Consider the following 14,215-nt stretch of genomic DNA (forward strand, 5'->3'; position numbering starts at 1 on the left):
TATGATTACACAAATGGTATGAATCTACATTGTGCGCAACCACAGAAACAAAATTATGTACCCCATTTGTGTACAATGAATCAAAACACAGTCTGTAAAAATAAAAAAAAATTTAAAAAGATATTTGATACCTAAAAGGAATTCTGGAGAGAAAACTGTACAGTTTTAGTTCATACAAATCAAAGACTGCAAAGAGCATTGGAAGAAGAAAGGAAAAGAAAAATTCTGTAAATGTGAAATTAATACCTACTGATATTCAGCTTAAGTGAGACAGTTTACAAAATATGTTCATACAAAATGTCTTATTTAATTCAAACCTAGTTCTACCCATTCCATGAAAAACGGTAGTATGTGAAAACAATGGAAGTATAATATACATTTAGTGATAAAAATATCATATGGGACTTAAATTCAACTACTTTTTAACATTTTTAAATAAATAAAAACAATTATTCATATGAACTATGTAATGCTACACAAAGGATGGAAATGGGAAGTAATTTCCAAATATTCCAGTGCTTGACAAATTGTGGAGAGCAAACTGCTAAATAAGTTCTTACTTATTTTTCTCCTCTCATTCTTTCAGTTTTGTAGTTTTATTGTGGAATTCTTTTCACATCCCACCTTATTTTCCAAATCTGACTCTTTTGAGCTCCTTCTTTGTACTCTTTCTTTCATATCTTCTTTGTTACTCAATTCATACCTTTAATTAACCAATTCATAACCCAACTCTACAGTTTGGGCATGGTTCAAAATCTGCAGTGCGCTGAAATGCTCACGGTATGTAGACTCATATCAAGATTTTACAGTTCTGTTAGATGTTATAGGGATGTAGATAACTCACAATAAAACAGTCTTCTCCAGGGTTCTTTATACTTATTCCTAAACTGATAATAAATCTCTCTTCTGGATATAAATGCAAAAATAACATACCTGCACAAGGTGCAATTTAAGGGCTTTATTGCATATGTGTTTAATGAACATATCTTAGTTCAGTTCTTATGTATTCAAGAAACATATTTAGGCATTCCCTCAGGCATTTAAAAAATATCTTTAGTAAAGGGCTATTCAAAATCTGGAATTTGGGGTCTTTAATCTATGGCCCATGAACAGAACTATATTGTATCAAAATTGTTTGGGGGTTTCCCTATTCATATTATTTTATGCAATTTAAAAACTATCTGGAGCTGTCCCCAGCTGGAACTCAGTCAACCCTCCTGACTGAAAAGAATGGCAGTAAGAAACACCTGGGAGGCCACAGGAATCAATTTTTGACTACACAGAAATGCATCATTATCCTGATAAGGGGTTTATAGTCTACATCAGACAGTCAATAAAAGGCACAAAAAATGGTTGAGAATGCCTGCTTGCTTTGGTATATTTATAAGGAAGTTTATTATAATAAAAATGTATTTAAATGTATTTATTTGTTTGCTACATGCACAATAATGGGCTAATACTAAAACTATATTGTTCTAATATGCTTAATCATTCTTTTTAAACTGAGAAACTCCTTTAAGGTTCAATGTGTTATGAGAAACTTTACAGATGTAAGTATTCGATATCAGTATTGTAGCCCATAAATTATAATATGAATATAGATATAAATTAAAATTTATAGCCCACAAATTAAATGTGACTTTTCAAAGAAAGGTTTATAACTCACCAGAGTATTTCACACCTGATATTATATTAATTTATTCTATTTCCCATCATAATAAAAGATGAAGATTCTTTGTAAAACAGGAAATGTTCTGAAGAGTGAACCCCATATATCAGGTAATTTTCTAGCCTGATTTCTTTATTTAATCTATAAACTAGAGTTAAAATTCGGATTTCTTACAGCAACTCAGTTTAATAGCTAAGTGACATGAACTAATAACAATGAGTTGAACAAAATTACATTAATTCAATTTTAACCTATTAAAGTAGCCAAAAACAGAGTGGTGGGGTGGTAGTATCACAATTATCTTCCTAGGAGTATAAATCAGCATAAATAAGTAAGGAATTATCTTTGTGACTTCATCTCAGAACTTACATGGTAGTCCTGAAACAGAAATAACATTTTTAGACAGTTAAAATATTTTTAGAATTTCAGAATCAATGCCTAAGCCTTTGCTAACTACTATGAAGTATTTCCATATTAATAAAAGAGTGTAGTTAATCTTGCTTATCATTTTTATAATTAAGTTAAAAAATCAGGTTGAAAACAGTCCGATTTTAGAAGTCCCATAGCATGAAAAATGTATGCATAGAAACAATAGATAAGCACATGCAAAATATGTAAATATAGTTATTTGAGTTATTATAAAAATTTCTTCCTTTTAAATTTCTGTAATTCAAAATCCCCCAAAATATATATTGATTTTATTATGAGAAAAAACAATAAATGACAAATGCATGGGTGTTTGTATGACTTTTATTTATGCATCACTGTCTGTGTTAGAACATTTTTGCTATAAGGAAAAGAAATATCATACTAGAAGGGGCATTTTTCCTACTCATGTCACAGGATGTTCAAAAGTAGGCATGCATAACTGGTTAACTCAGAGATTTGCATCAGTTTTTCTGCTTCCACTGGACTTTTCTTTCCTGACTAGAAGTTAGTTGTTACCATTGTAAATCTCAAAGGGGAAAGGAAGAGTGGTTTCTAATTATGAATCTTCCTTTCCCAGGCCACTCAGCATTTCTCTTAAATGGACCAAAATGGGGACACAAAGTTACTCACAAAGAACAAGAGGATTCTCCCGAACACCCTAAGGGCATGATTTCTCTTGTGGGACAGGGCTCAATTTCCTTGAACACTTAGTGAATCTGATGGCTAAAAAAAAGATGTAGACTTTTAGTTTTCTTTTTCTTCCATGTATATGAACATTCACACTGTACATGTGTGTGTTAAAGAGCAGGGGGGGGGGCGCCTTTTGGGTCATAAAACTGTAGTACCTACTAAAATCACCACTTTCTGGTAAGGTTTAGATGTGAGGTATCTCCCAAAAGCTCATGTGTGAGACAATGCAACATTTAGAGGTGAAATGATTGGGTTATAAGACACTTAACCTAATCAGTGCATTAATCTGTTAATAGGGATTAGCTGGGCAGTTACCGTAGGCAGGTAGTGTGTGACTGAAGGAGGTGGGTCATGGGGGCATTCCCTTGGCACTTATATTTTGTTGTGGTGAGGGAAATTCTCTCTGCTTCCTGATGCCACATTCCCAGCTGATTTCCTCTGCCACATTCTTCCACCATGACATTCTGCCTCACCTTGGGCCCCAAAGAATGGAGTCAGCCATCTATGGACTGAATCCTCTGAAACTGTGAGCCCCAAAATAAACTTTCTCTCCTCTAATTGTTCTTGTCAGTCTTTTGGTCATAGCAACAAAAATGCTGACCAAAACACCTTCTCAAAACAAAATCGAGACTACATGTACCAAAAATTTAAATGTACACAATTTGAATACAAACTGTAAAAACTATATGTAGTCTGGGGAACAGTAATTATACAACAAATGTCCTACAGAAAAAGAATAGATTTGCATTGTTTTTCATGATCTCCATCTGAGCATTTTAAACTCTATATGGCTGGAATATACATCTGACATGAAAGGTTAAGTTCTAATTATTGACTTTCTTAGGAACTTGTGAATTCTGTTTTTTTAATTTGTTGGTATGTCTGTTAGTCCAAGAAGTATTCATAAATTTTTAAAAAACTGATCATTACTTTAAATTCAGAGAAAAATTGCCAAGTAAATTAATAAATAACTTCAACTTCATGTGAATTTTTCATTTATGAAATCTAACTTCAAAGCTACTCATTTATTCAGTCTAATCCTGAGGCCCTGAAGATGACATTTTCACACAATCACATTTATTTTTTAAAAATTTACCAAAATATGATATTTTAATTGCAATTGGTTAAGACTATTTATTTTTTACTTTCCTTCTGTCACACTTCTTTTTCTCATATGTGGTGGTGTTGGAATGTCCATGAAGCTTTAGGATCCAGCCAACAGAAAGCTGAATTAGGGATATCTTTAGGTTAAGTCTAGAGAAGATACTATGTGCTTCTCGGTTCATTTCATGTATAATTAAGTCATTGCTAACCATCATAGTAAGTTTCTAGGCATAATATTAGATAAAATACTCACCAAACTGACTCATTTGGTACAATACGGCCATATCATGATATGTGTCTAGAAAAATGGCACCTAGAACTATCTGGGTAGTAAGAGTGGAACAAGATATAAAATACAAAAAACAGTCTGTGGAAAGTTCTGCCAGTCCTTAGTATGTACGGCCAAAGGTGAATCCCAAAAAGTCACATTATTGTATAACTCCTTTCTTTATGACTGGAACCTGTGACTTAATTCTGCTTTACCTGTGGACAGTTAATAGTATCATTACCTTGATTAGGTGACATAACAAAAAAAAAAGATCAGTCTCATGGTTACATTATATTATACATGATTCTACCTTAGCAAACAGGAATAAGAACTTTTGTGGTCTTTAAAGAAGCAAATAGCCATGAGGTGGACTGCTTTTGCCAGAACTATGTAATAAAGAATTGTGGGCATCCATTAGGATGTTAGGGTAGCTTCCTGTGAAAGCCAGTAAGAAGGTAGGACCCTCAGTCAAACATATGGAAGGAAATGAATTAAACAATATGAGTAAGTTTGTCAGTTAATTCTTCCTTACTCAAGCCTTCAGACAAGTACAGTAGCACCTTGACTATATTCTAGTGGGACTTTTAGCAGAGGACCCAATCTCTAGCCTGGACAGATTCCTTACCCAAAGAAGCAGTAATAAATGTCTGTTGCTTTAAATTACTAAATATGTGGTAATTTTTTATGCAGCAATGGAAAATGAATATACTTAACATGTAAAATTGTAAGGAAAAGATTTGGTCATCATCAAATCTTACTCAAAATGGAAATACACTGAACACCGTAGCATAGACAATTGTAAACTCCTCTACATTTTTTTATTGGAAATACATAGGATCTAATTTATCAAAATGCCTGTTTATATAGCACAAAATAATGACAGGAACATAAACAGAAAGTACATCTGTTTCATGCATCCCAATGAAGAATCAGATTGCATGTTAGGATGTCATTACTAATACAGAATTGTGAAACTGAAAATCTTTTTAAACAATCAATATAAAAATGATGATACAGAATATTGTTCTACTATTGTTATAATCAATTAGTGCTATGGTTTGTATATTGTTGGTGTGTCTTAAGGTTCATGTATTGAAGACCGGTCCTTAGTGTTTACTGCAGAAGTAGTTGGCCCTTTACGAGATGGACTAGAGGGAGGTCTTTGGGGGGCCCTGTCCTCGGAAGGGATTTGTTTTCATGGGACATTGTGTTAGTTTTTGAGAAAGGGTTATTATAAAAAGAGCAAAACTGGACCCTTAACCTTGTTCTTTGGCATTCTGTCTGACAATATGATCCCTCCCTCTGTACAACATCTCACCAAGGTGATGCCACCCTTCTGAGGCCTTCCCCAGAACTGAGTTCCATGCCCTTGAACCTTCGGAACTGTGAGCTAAATAAACCTCTTTTTCTTTATAAAGTTACCTGGCCTTGGGTATTTCATTATAGTAACAGAAAACAGATTAATATAAATAGTATGCAAACAAAATAATTTAGGGGAAAAAAGTATTTCACAATTATGTCAAGCAGCTAATGATAAAATTATATTATTTGTGGATTTTATGATGTGTTTGGTATTTGTGAGATTTTGTAATATATTATGGTTTTTGTTTTGCTTTTTTATGGGAATTTTTAAATTTTTTCTAATTAATTATACATGACAGTAGAATGCATTTTAACACATTGTACACAAATGGAGTATAACTTCTCATTCCTCTGGCTGTACATGGTGCTGAGTCACACCAGTAGTATAATCATACAGGTATATAGGGTAATAATGTCTATCTCATTCTACTGCCTTTCCCATCCCCACCACCCCATCCATCCCTTCACTCCCCTCTGCACGATCCAAAGTTCCTTCATTCTTCCCTCTCCCCACCCCCCTATGGATCAGCATCCACTTATCATAGAAAACATTCAGCTTTGGTTTTTTGGGCATTGGCTTATTACTTCACTTAGCATGATATTCTCCAACTCTATTCATTTACCTGCAAATGCCATAATTTCATTCTTCTTTAAGGTCGAGTAATATTCCATTATTTATATGTACCACATTTTCTTTATTCATTATCTGTTGAAGGGCATCTAGGTTGATTCTATAGTTTAGCTATTGGAATTGAGCTGCTATAAACATTGATGTGGCTGCATCACTGTCATATGCTGATTTTAAGTCCTTTGGGTATAAACCGAGGAGTGGGATAGCTGGGTCAAATGGTGGTTCTATTCCAAGTTTTATAAGGAATCTCCATTCTGCTTTCCATAGGGGTTGCACCAATCTGCAGTCCCACCAGTAATTGATGAGTGTACTTTTTCCCCACATCCTCACCAATACTCATTATTGCTTGTAATCTTGATAATTGCCATTCTGACTGGAGTGAGATGAAATCTCAGTTTTGATTTGCATTTCTTTAATTGCTGGAAATGATGAACATTTTTTCATCTGTTTGTTGATCGATTGTATTTCTTCTGTGAAGTGTCTGTTCAGTTCCTTAGCCTATAGTTTTTTTTTTTCTAACAAAATATTTTCTTTAAATTCAATTATAAAGAGCACTCCAAATTGTAAAATCTTGGCACCCTGGAAAACATGGATCCCTTTGATAGGAATTAAAGCATTGCATTATTTCTAAGACTACTTCCCACATTAGTATGCCATCCACCTACCTAATGATACATCTCACTATACTCTAATTCATCTCTTCCCCAATTACTCACTGCTCTCCTGAAATTCTTTCCATTATCTGTCACTAAACCCACTGAATTTGTTTTGCTTTCTAAGGTGCACTTTCTGTCTTTACTAAAGCTGGTCACTCTACAACAGCTATTTGCCCCAACAGGTATAATTCCTGGAACCAACTCCTCAAAGCTTGCCCAAGTCTACTGGAGATAATTCCATGATCAGCTGTTTAAGAAAATACAACCACCAAAATATTTCTTTGAAATATATTTTCTATTTCAACCCAAATAGAATATATATCCCAAAGAAGTGAAAACATGGAAACTTACCAAGGATACAAAATAGGAGAGTTCCCTGAACTTCCTATCTCTAAATCTTAAACATCCCTAAATTATATAATTTTCTCTATATTGTCATGTTATTATAAAAGATTTGTCTCTGAACCTCTTAAAGGTAGATCACTCTTCTCATGCTCTGGCTACCCTTCCCCCTCATTTTTCAAGAACATAACTTTTTCTGATATCCGTTCTATCCCCCACACCATTACTGCCCACTTGCTAACAAATCATTCCCACTGGCATATAAAAATACTTTATTATTTTGAATCTTTAAGAAAATCCTAAACTATATATTTAATTTGTCTCATCTCCCACCATTTACTTCTCCTCTTCATAAAATAATGAAATAAAAAAAATCATCAAGAGTTGTCCACACATGATAACTTCTCTTCCTTAATTCTCTTTTAATCCTTAACATGTATTAACTTGAATCCTGATCTTACTACTCATATTATTCTTAAGATCACCAAGGTCACCTAAACTAATAAGAGACTTTTTTCTTTTTGACTTACTGTAATATTCACTGATAATCAAATGATTGTCCATTTTTTTCTGTAAGGAATTCCAGTGGAGGAAGACTGGGCCACCTCTTGGTGAAAACTAGAGGGGAGGGCTTGAGAGAGACATGACAAGGACATGGGTCAGGATATTACCAAGCACCAGTGAACTGTAAGAAAGCTAAATTGATGTCTTTCTTTGCACAGGATGCAGTAACAAAAATGCCACAAGAAATTTACTTTGAACAGTTCTAAAGGCTAAGAAATCAGAAATTAGGGTGTCAGTATGGCTGTGTTCTGGGGAGGACCCTTTTCATGGCTTGCAGAAACTGCCTTCATGCTATGTCCTAAAATGACCTCATCAAAACCTTATCACCTTCCAAAGAACCCACCTCCTAAATCCATTGCATTGCAATTTCTGGAACCACATTTGGGGTTAGGGCTTCAATATATGCATTGGATGTGGGCATAAACTCTGAGTCCATAGCAATGTCTGAATGCCACGCCTCCTCCTTCAAGTGAGTAAACCACGTTGCCTTCATTTAGGAGCCTTAGGCTATTTTTCTTATCACTAGCCAGTGATATCCTTCCATTTTCAAATATCTGCACATCAGCTATTGATTATTCACAGAAATGGTCATTGTTTTAAAATAGTGCTGTTCTCATATAAATGAGAGCCTATATGTAAATTACCCTTTTCATCAATCTAGTACATTTTTAATTCCCCTGAAAGGGATGAGTCGGGTATGTATTTCCAACACTGAAGAGTGGTGATGCTTTGGAAGAGAAAGCCTAACATGGACATTTGAGTGTCACTGGACAGTAATAAAATCCTACACCAATTTACATCATACTTAAAACACTGTTCTTGGCTCTATGAAACCATCCCCTCCTGGTTTTCCTCCTACCTCATCGGTAGTGATCTAGTGTTGTTCAGAAATTGGTTTACGTAAATATAGATTTTTTGGCTTTCTAGAATTTCTGCTGGTTATTTGCAAAATCAGTTTTTAATTTGCCTATTGTTGGCCAAATTCTATATGTTCTCAAAAGTTCTCCATTTATCCAGTTTCTTAGCTTTCTTCTGAAATAACTGAGTTCTGTCCTCACCTCCATATACCCCGGAGCATTCTAATTGTCTTTATATTGGAGAAGGAGGCAATCTATTATATATGTATAGAAACCTTGATATCGAACATCTAATATACAATAACTTAACCACATTATCAACCATACTGTATCCTCCATCACGATTTCTCTAATATTTTATAATCTCTTAAAAGACATGTTGACATACAAACTTGTTCTTTATCTCCCAATCCACTTTCTTCTGTGTGTTTGTGTATGTACACACACATAGATACATATAAGCTGGGGTTATATATATATGTATATATCCAGTTTATAGATATGCATGTGTGTGTATGTGTGTCCCAGTTTTCTCTGCTTAGAAAACCTACCACAAACATTTTCTGTAGCAGAAATTACTAATGCTTACCCACAGTCAATTAAGATAAGAAATGTAACCACTGCAATGATAATTTATGGCTTTCTGCCCATAGTATCACAAAATATGTTTTTCACAAATATGAAGGCAGTACTGTCACCATTGAGATGAGGTTATAGATCAGCACTTCCCTGACTTCAAAGTCGGCATCCATTACCAGCCTCCCGCTGCAAAAACAAAGGAGATGTGGACCCATTGAGCAACACTGTTGTCATAGCTGAGAGCTTGCCTAGACCGGTTTGTCATGCCAAGAGTGCCTTTGACCACTGTGCAGACTGGTGAGGAGATGGAGGAAGAGGAGTGTTCTAAAGTATGCATGCCTTAGAGGAAGATTATGAGAAGTTGAGTATGGACTTAAGAGGATAGGACAAAAAGGAGAGAAATATCAGTTGTCCATTTCTTTTGGCCTGTAGGTGTGTGTATGTGTGTGTGTGTGCATGCATGCCGGGGGATAGACGATAGAGACACATAAAGAGACTACGCTTAAGAAGGAAAGGGAATCATCTCTGATCTTGAACGTAAAATACATGTTGCATCAATACGTTCCCAAGTGACCAGGCTCATGTCTCCTCTCCAGCTTTACCTTGAGTAAGCTCCTTCATACTGACTACAGTATAGACACATTAGCCTAGAAGAGTTCAAATAAAATCAGATATACAAATTTAAAAAGTATATACTTTGAAATATTCATGAACGATTGGAAACACTAAAGCAAGATAAGAAGTTAGTGAGTGAACATGATGAAGGGTGGGCACAGAAAGATCCTCTACGGAAATATTTGAGCAGAAGCTTGCATCCTGTGAAGGAACAAAGCATACATAGGTATGGTAGACAACACCCTGGTATGGGAGTGGTTCAAGTTAAGTGTCCCTTACTCAAAATGTCTGGGACTAAAAGCATTTTGGATTTTTACAGATTTGGGGATATTCACATATTATAATAAAGTATCTTAGGGATGAGACCCAAGTCCAACATGAAATTCATTTATGTTTCATATACATTTTACAAAAATAGCCTGCTGGTGTAATTTTATATAACATTTTTAGTGTGCCTATGTTTTGACAGCAACCTATTACATGAGTTCAGGTGTAGAATTTTTCACTTGTGGTGTTATTTTTGTGCTAAAAAAGTTTTGAATTTTACGGCATTTCAGATTTTGGATTTTCAGATTTGGGACAGTCAACATGCAGGTGTAAAATTCCTAAAAAGGGTAAAAATTTCCTAAAACGGTAAAAAAAAAAAAAAAATTCTGTATCATCTACTCTCCTCTTGGTTAATACTAATTACTCCCTCCCATGAAAAGACAAAGCATTCGGTTTATTGCACATTTATGAACAACAAACATTTTAGTCCAGTGCATGCAAAAAAGGAAATCTGTCAGGTGGAAAACTAAAAAGTGAAAGGGGACCTAGGTACCACTAGATATGTGTCAAGGCAGAATCCAGAGTATAAAACCACAGATAATAGCCAGGCAGAATGAGACTGAAAACACACCAAGCAACAGAAACCAAAAGACTAAGCCAAAAATCAGTGAAGTCCAGAATTCTATAAAGAAAACTGACTAGGGGGTGGGGTTGTGGCTCAATGGTAGAGTGCTCCTCTCACATGTGTGAGGCTCTGGGTTTGATCTCAGCACCAAATAAATAAACAAATAAATAAATAAATAAAATAAGGGTATTAAAAAAAAAAAGAAAGAAAACCGGACTAAAAACAAGGTTAGAGGTAATTCAAATTGTGAGAGGAAAAAGGTTAGAGCAGTACAAATTGTGGTCCTAGTATAGCAGCACATATGTCATCGGGGAACTTGTTAAATATGCAAATTCTCAGGCCCCATCCACTGAAGCAGAAATGCCAGTGTGATGCCCAGCAAATGTTTTAACAAGTAGACCAAGTGATTTTGACGTCTGATGAAGTCTGATACCCCTGGGATAAAGAATATGGCTATCAAATCAATAAGAAAAAAAAGATGAGCAGGAAAATGATCTGCACATTGTTTTGGTCAAGGAAAAAAAAAGATGTAAAATGAACTAGCATGAGTTTAGATGTCAACTGGTTTAATGGTGAAGTGATCATGGATGGGCTGGCTCTAAATCTCTGGATTAGGGATCTGAATATTCTCTTTCATAAAGGGGCTAAGGTGTTCCTACTTCCCTGGCAAAGCAGATCTCAACAGACTTACAGTATATTGCCTAGAAAGCCATGAGATCTTGAAATCCCACTTAAGGATTTTCAAGTTTTCATCTGTTTTTTTTTTTGTGTGTGTGTGTACCAGAGATTGAACTCAGGGGTGCTTAATCACTCAGTTACATTACCAGCCCTTTTTGTATTTTATTTAGAGACAGGGTCTCACTGAATTGCTTAGGGCCTCTCTAAGTTGCTTAGGCTGGTTTTCAATTCACAATCCTCCTGCATCAGCCTCCCAACCTGCTGGGATTATAGGCATGCTCTACTGTGCCCAGCTTTCCATCTGTTTTATATCTATATTAGTGGAAAGTTAAACTTAGGAGCATAATTTATTATATTTTATCTCTAGTCACTGTTGCTTAAGTAATTAAACAATAAAGTGTCTTGGAAATTATATTTCTGTTGCTAGTTCATGATGGTTTTTATTGTGCTTGTACTTTTTCAAAAGTATTTCTGGAAATTGTGATATGCAAATTGTCGTTCTGTTTAGGCTGCTAGAACAATCTGCCATAGTTATAAAAAATAGAAATTCATTTCTTAAAGTTTCTGGAGGCCAGAAATTCCAAGATCAAGGTATTGAAAGATTTCATGTCCAGTGAAGATGCACTTTCTGGTTCCTACACAGCCATGTTTTTGCTGTATCCCCATGTGGCCCAAGGGAAGAAGATCTCTGAACTCTCAGTTCTCAAACACCCCACCTTCAAATATCATCACAATGGGGATTAGGTGTCAACATGTGAATCTCGTGTTACAAAACATAGTCTATAGCATACATATTCTAATTCACAAAGAATATAAATATTCATATTTTAATAGGGTTATTTTCTTTACAAAGGAATTACCTCTAAGTTTTTCTAAATAGTTTCCAACCAGTTCAAATGTGACTACAATGATGATCAAAGAAGCCTGTATCAAAATTCAGAAGGCTGGTTACCTTCCAAACGTGTTCATGGAGTCCTGACCTCAGGGCTCAGTAATTCCTATCCTTTTTGATAGTCATGAAACAGGGGTTCTAACTGTTAAGATGTAGGTATAATACCCTAGAAAAATACCAGAGTTGAAAGAACACTGAGTTTGAGTCCTGACTCTCTGCCTAAAATAATGTGAATTTATTCAAGTTGTTTAACCTCCTTTGTAAAACAAAGGGGCTGTGTATTTAGATGACTGTTGAGCATCTTCTCTGTGCTGATATCCAATACTTTAAAAGTATAAAGTGAAAGAAGTACATTTAAATATACTCTGTAATTATAAAACACAATATAGATGCTGTTAGTTATCTTTACAAGTTATAACATAAATCATCAAATTTATAGAAATCCAATTTGCACATAAATTTTCAGGAAGATATACATTACTATATACACTTATATAATGATTAAAATGAGATGACTAAATGTATTATGGTATCCTGGATTAGATTCTGGAGCAGGGGGAAAAAAAAGGAAATTAATGGAAAAAACCCTAGTGATATTCCAGTAAAGTATATAATGTTAACAGTAATATGGCTACAGTAAGATCTTAAATTTGAAAAATTCACCATGTTAATAGGGTAAGATGTTATGATTAGGGAAAGCTGGGTGAAGGATATACAGCAATTCTATGCACTGTCTTTGCAAATTTTCTGTAAATGTAAAATTATTCCAAATAAATATTTTAAATAAAATTATTGTGTTAAGTCTTTAGAATATAAACCTGCATTCACAGGACCACAGAAATTAAGAAAAGGGACTGTCCAAACCGAAGTGGAAAAAGTAGGAGTGTAAGGAAATCAGACATCAAGCAACCATATTTTTAACACTACACAAAAGCAAGAGGAAGGAGAGCTTTCTGAAATTAGAAAACTTTTCCTGAGTCCCATGAAAAAGTAAAAATGAGCATGGACTAAGAAAATAAAACTCTGTTTTGCCATTCATCAAGTATTTATAACAGACATAGATAAAGTCAGATGCTGAGTTAACCAATGGTTCCTCTCAAGAACATGTTTTAAAGTGTTACGAACCCCTCCATTTTGAGTTATTATTGAATTTTCACTCACAGAGAACCCTTTTCTCTAAAAAAAATCATAGATTGTCAAAAACTCTATTGTTTGAAATTCTGTCATTAAGATAAACATCTCCTTCTTGGCTAGAAAATCTAAATCTCTTAGAACGGACAAACAGCCTGTATTTCCAAACAAGTTACAGAACTTCAAACGTAGGTTTGTTGCTGGGTGCTATGGTACAAGGCTGTAATTCCAGCAACTTGGGAGGCTAAAGCAGAGGGATGGCAAATTTGAGCCAGCCTGGCCAATTCAGTGAGATCTTGTCTCACAATAAAAATAAAAAGGGCTGGGGATGTACCTCAGTGGTAAAGGTTCAATCCACTGTACTAACCCCAGCAACACACATAAAAAAGCTGTTTGTGGACACACTCTACTTCTATTTTAACTTGATTCCAAGAATACAGAGTCTTCTGTCCATGTTGCAATTCAGACCTAAAGTAAACTTCTTTACATACAGTCTTTTGAGCCTATCAAGATACTACTTTATTTTAATATCTGCTAAACTCCACACTTCTCCAATTTCCTTCAATAAATCTTTCTTTCCTTTGTTTGGTGAGGTATCCCATGATTCTTTTGGAATGTGAACTCCCTTCTTGCAATGTATCTAACTTTCTTGAAACACAGTTTATTCCTGGCAGATTTAGGCATTTAGGTTTATTGAATCAAGAAGTCTACTTCATACTAAAAATTCAAGATCACTATTTTCACATAAAAGTGAGCAATAACAACAACAAAAAGCATCAAGTACAAAACTGATACAAAGTTACACGGAAAAAGACAATGAGGAGCACAGTAGCATTATCATAGACAATGAAAATAT

This window comes from Sciurus carolinensis, chromosome 10, assembly GCF_902686445.1.
Source record: "Sciurus carolinensis chromosome 10, mSciCar1.2, whole genome shotgun sequence".
Classification (NCBI taxonomy): domain Eukaryota; kingdom Metazoa; phylum Chordata; class Mammalia; order Rodentia; family Sciuridae; genus Sciurus; species Sciurus carolinensis.